The following is a 5,774-nucleotide window of genomic DNA, read 5'->3' on the forward strand; positions in this document are numbered from 1 at the left end:
CTGCAGCCAGTGCTTATCTAGAAAATCACATCCCCAGGGCTCCTTTGGATGTAGGACTCTAGGGCCTCTTGTACAGGGGTATATGAATTTATCCTGTGTTTCTTCTGCCAGAAGTTGGTGGGAAATAACGCTCTGATGTCTTTTACCAGCGTTTCTGTGCGTATTCATACACATTTATTGGGTTTATAAGCATATGAGTGGAAACTCATTCTATTGTACCCAAACAATTTTTTTTTACCATTTTGTTCCCACAAATAGAGCTTTCTTTTGGTGGTATTTGATCACCTCTGCGATTTAATTTTGTTGCGCAACAAATAAAAAAAGACCAAAAATTTTGAAAAAAAAAAATGTTTTTCTTTGTTTCTGTTATTTTTTTTTGGAAATAAGTAAGTTTTCTTCTTCAATGATGGGCACTCATAGGCAGCACTGATGGGTACTTATGGGTGGCACTGATAGGTGGCACAGATGGGCACTGATAGGCGGGCACTGAGAGGTGGCACTGATGGACACTGATGGGTGGCACTGATGATACTGATGGGTGGCATTGCAGGGCATCACTTGTTTTATCTTGACCATAATGTTGCCAGTCAGTGCCCATTTGTGGACACTGATTGCCATCTATTGTAAATATTTTTTTTAATATGTGGATGGTCATGGTTTATATACCTGGCCATCCACATGTTGCCCCCTTCCCTGGTGGTCCTGGGCTGGCATCCGCAGGGGGCGGGCTGCGCTGATAAACAATCAGCACAGACTAGGGTGACCACGTGCCCCGGATTGCCCGGGACAGTTCCGCATTTTGCAGGTCTGTCCTGGGCACATTCATTCCAGGACAATACACGTAGAGGTGGTGTTTCCGTCGTTTTCTCCGTCGAGTATGCAAATTAGCTAGATACGCGAATTCACGAACGTACATGCGGCCGACGCAGTAAATTTACGACGTTTACGTTAGGTTTTCCCGGCGTTTAGTTACCCCTGGTATATGAGGGACAACCAATGTTAAGTATGGACGTCGTTCCCGCGTCGAAATTTAAAAATGTACGTCGTTTGCGTAAGTCGTCCGTGAATGGGGCTGGACGCCATTTACGTTGACGTCGAAACCAATGACGCCCTTGCGACGTCATTTAGAGCAATGCACCCTGGGATATTTTAAGGACGGCGCATGCGCAGTACGTTCGGCGCGGGAACGCGCTTAATTTAAATACTACACTACCCCTACCTGCCTATTTTGAATTTGGCGAGCTTGCGCCGGGTGATTTACGCTACGCCGCCGCAACTTTACATTCAAGTGCTTTGTGAATAAAGCACTTGCCTGAAAAACTTGCGGCCGCGTAACGTAAATGACATACGTTACGCCGCCACAGAGATACGCTCGAGGTACGAGAATCTGGCCCACTGTGTTTTAGAGCGCAAAAAAATAAAAACCGCAGAGGTGATCAAATACCACCAAAAAGCTCTATTTGTGGGGAAACAAAAGGACGTAAGTTTGGTTACAGCGTCGCACGACCGCGCAATTGTCAGTTAAAGAGACGCAGTGCCGAATCGCAAAAAATGGCCCAGTCATTAGGAGGGAAAATCTTCTGGGGCTGAAGTGGTTAAAGGGGAGACGACAAGTATGAACAAGTGATTTGCCATGATCGGGATACTCTCTTTGCAGGCCACTAGGGGGAGTGCTTGTGTAGAACTAATATAGTGCTGGGGAGTGTCAAAGAAAATATTATAAAAGTATAACTAAAGGCTAAAATGTTTCTTTAGTTTTGGATAGAGGGGGGGGGGGGTGATTAGAATGCTTGTAAATTTGAATTTGCTGTCTGTGCCCCCCTTAGGGAGAATCCCTCTTTTTTTTGTCCTGTTTAAGGTTATCATTGAAAGTGAAAGTAAGAGAAAATTCCACATTTTGGGTTGTCCCCAGAACTGTAATAGAGGGGAAACCTTCCAATAGGGATAGGGATCTTCCAATAGGGATAGGGATCTTCCAATAGGGATAATTCTGGTGGCCTGGGGGGTCCCCAAGGTATTCCAATCATTTGCAGGAATTTCCTCTCACTCCCTGATTGGCTAGGGTTCAAGAAGTGAAGGGAAATCTCTACAATGGCGGAAATAAACCTCACAGGGGTCATAACCCTCCCTTACTCTATCCAAAATGAAAAAAAAATAAAGTTTTGCCCATACTGTAGTTCTACTGTAAACATGAAGTGGAATAGTTTTCCAGGAGGGCCAGTGGATGAGTAAAGTGTAATATATATAAGAAAATGCTGACAGTAAAAATAATTTCTAAAGAAAGTCTTACAGAGTTTAGAGCAGCGATGTCCTCTGGAGGGATCTCATGGCGGAGGGCGAGACGTTGTTTGCGCGCCTAAAAAGGAACATGAAGTCTGCAGCTGCCCGTCCCTTTCCGGGAGTGATATTCTGCAGCGAGTGCTTATCTAGAAAATCACCTATCCTGCTCAGTTCTAAAGTTCGCTGAAACTGACAAGGAAGGCAAAGACACATCCCCAGGGCTCCTTTGGATGTAGGGCTCTAGCCCATAGCTCCCAACTGTCCTTGATTTCGAGGGACTGTCCCTGATTTGGAGCAATGTCCCTCTGTCCCTCATTCCTCCTCATTTGTCCCTCAGTTTAGTCTGATTTATATAGTTGTATATAAAATGCACTTTTTGGCCGGGATTCAGGTACATCGGCGTATCTTTGTGCCGGCGTAGCGCATCTCATATGCGCTTCGCCGACGTAACATTGAGAGGCAAGCTGAGTATTCACAAAGCACTCGCTCCCATATTTACGCCAGCGTAACGTAAATTGGCCGGCGTAAGCCTGCCTAATTAAAAGTAGGAAGGTAGTGGGCTTGCTACACGTGAATTAACCGTGACCCCATGCAAATGAAGGGCCTAACGAACGGCCCATGCTCAGAATCACGTTGCATATACTCCCTAAGATACGTCGGCTCAATGCCTACGACGTAAACGTAACCTACGCCCAGCCCCATTCACGTACGACTTACGTAAACGACGTAAAATACGACGGCTGTTCCTACATTTTCGACGTCCATACCTTAACATGACTTACCCCTGCTTTATGAGGGGCAAACTTACACCGGACGTACGCCTTACGTAAAGGGCGTCGATTACTGCGACGGGTTTAAGTACGTTCGTGAATCGGCGTATCTTACTCATTTACATATTCGACACGTAAATCAATGGAAGCGCCCCTTGCGGCCAGCGTAAATATGCGTCCAAGATACGACGCGTAGGAGACTTACGTCGGTCGGAAGAAGCCTATTTTTAGGCGTATCTTGTTCTGTGGGTACGGCGCATAGATACGACGGCGCACATTAAGACTTACGCGGCATATCTCGAGATACGTCGGCGTAAGTCGTACGTAAATCCCGGCCATGATCTTTAAAAAAAATGTTTCCCAATGCTAAACCTTTCATCCAATTTCTAAATTGCTGCATTTGTAACTTTTAAAAGCCAATATAAAGGAATAAAGCAATTGTGGTAAAAAAAAGTCCTTTATTTAATTAACCTTTTTTTTGGTTAATTCTCCTTTAAGGGGGTGTGGCAGGGGGGCGTGTCCTATGCCTACATACATTTTTTAGTAGCTGTCCCTAATTACCATCTCAAAATGTTGGGATGTATGCGCTAGGGCCTCTTGTACATGGGCGTATGAATTTATCCTGTGTTTCTATCTGCCAGAAGTTGGTGGGAAATAAAGCCTCGTACACACGACCGGTTTTCCCGGCAAGAAAACTGTCAGGAGAGCATTTGGCCGGGAATCCCGACGGGTATATAGAGAACCTGGCTCTCTATTTTCTCGTCGGGATTCCCGACCCGGACGGTCGTCTGTATGCTTACCTGTTCCAGGTAATCCCGCGCATGCTCGATATAAGTTCGACGCATGCGCGGTAGCATACAAGTTTGGTGTGGGGTGTAGCAAGATGGCGGCGTTGGCATCAAATGTGACGAGCGCCGGCTCCCCATAACTACGGGGCACCCCCTAGACCCATTGAAAACCCATAAGGTGGTACAATGTGCAGCCAAAACTGAACTAACAAGGATAGAGGAACAGAAAACAGAAGAAATTTAGGCCGAAAGGTTATTGAAAGGGAGATTGCTCACCTACCATGTAGGGAGCTAGAGAAGGTATAGGGGAGTCTAGTAAAGAAAAATGGATGGGGACCAGGAGGTGGAGGAAAAGGGAAGGGCTTGAGAACATCTGGACCGTCTGTCACAGATGGCCCAAGGTGGCTGGTGGGAGGGTAGGAAAGGCATATGACTGCCATGGTTCCCAAATTTTAAGGAACTTGTCATGAGTGTCCCCGCGGATGCTCGACATCTGTTCATTAAGCATCATCATGTGATCTTTCACCTCTTGAAAGGGTTCATATAGCTTTTTCCAGGCTTGGGCAATAGTTATTTTGGCAAGTTTCCGCTGATAAGAAAACAGACCTCTGGAATTGGACAACTTGGCCTATTTTGGTACAGGCAGGTGAAACAACGTGAATAGGAGGCCAATTAACCGAGACCAGAAGCCAATTAGTCTAGGATATTTCCACCATATATGTATAATGTCACCTTCATGGCCACAACCTCAGAAACAGCAGTCACTGTGGGATGGATTGGCATGGGCAATGCGAGCAGGGACCCAATACCAGCATAGGAGCATCTTATATGCCACCTCCAAGGTGGCTGTATGTTTAAGATTTGGCCACAGAAGACCAGGCCCCGCTCCAGTCCTCCAAGTCTAATTCGGTGGCCAAATATCGTTCCTACTGAGCTATATAAGTGAGAAAGGTATGAAATGAACGAGTATTCCGAGATTTATAGAAAGCCGAGATGAGGCCTGGGGATCCCGGGGAGTGCAGGCATATGTGTTCGAATGTGGTTTTCTGGAACGGGTACTTAGCAGTCCTGCTCAACAAAGTGAGCCAATGCTGAAGCTGGAGGTAGCGGAAGAGCTCTTCTTCCGGTACATCATGGGTCTCCCGAAGCGAAGCCCACATGGAAAGTGATCTGGTGGTTGAGAAGTATCGAACATGTCAGAACCCATTAGCAACCCACCAAGAGAATCCCGTGGTTGGTCCAGACCCTGGGGAAAGAGAGGATTATCAGTGAGCAGGGGCACAAGGGGTGACACGAGGCAAGTGGAGTACTGCACAGAGTCCCAGACTTGTAATCTATGATGCGTGAGTGTCCTCAAAGTTGATGGGCTGGGGTTATGGGGTAGCCAGAGGAGGGTTGGCAATGCATGAAGATGGGAGCACAGTTGGGCAATTCCAAGAGAACCCACAGAGGAGTATTAAATGTAGCATTAAGCAAGGATAATTGGGCGATCTGGGCGGCCAGGTAGTATTTAGTGATATTGGGAACCCCCAGGCCCCCCTGTAGCCTGTGTGTCAAAAGGGTCGCTCTGGAGATCCTGGGGCATTTATTGGCTCAGATAAGTTGAAAGATTCTATTTTGGAGCAACCGGAGAAAATGTGACGGAACTCGCACCGGTAGAGTGCTAAAGTAATATAAAATTTGGGCAAGATAGTAATTTTCATTGAATTAATACGACCTATTCATGATAAGTGTGGGAATTGCCAAGACTGCATAAGGGAAGTTATAGAGCACAGCAATGGGTAATAATTAGAGGCAAATAAGGAGGAGTCTGGGAGAGGGGGGGGGGGTCAGCTGGATCCCGAGATAGTCAATGTGGGGACGTCCATTGGAAAGGGAAGTGGCACTGTAGCTGAGTGACCAGGTCAGGGGCCAAGGTCACGTTTAAGGTGACCAT

Source organism: Rana temporaria, chromosome 6 (assembly GCF_905171775.1).
Source record: "Rana temporaria chromosome 6, aRanTem1.1, whole genome shotgun sequence".
In the NCBI taxonomy this organism is placed as follows: domain Eukaryota; kingdom Metazoa; phylum Chordata; class Amphibia; order Anura; family Ranidae; genus Rana; species Rana temporaria.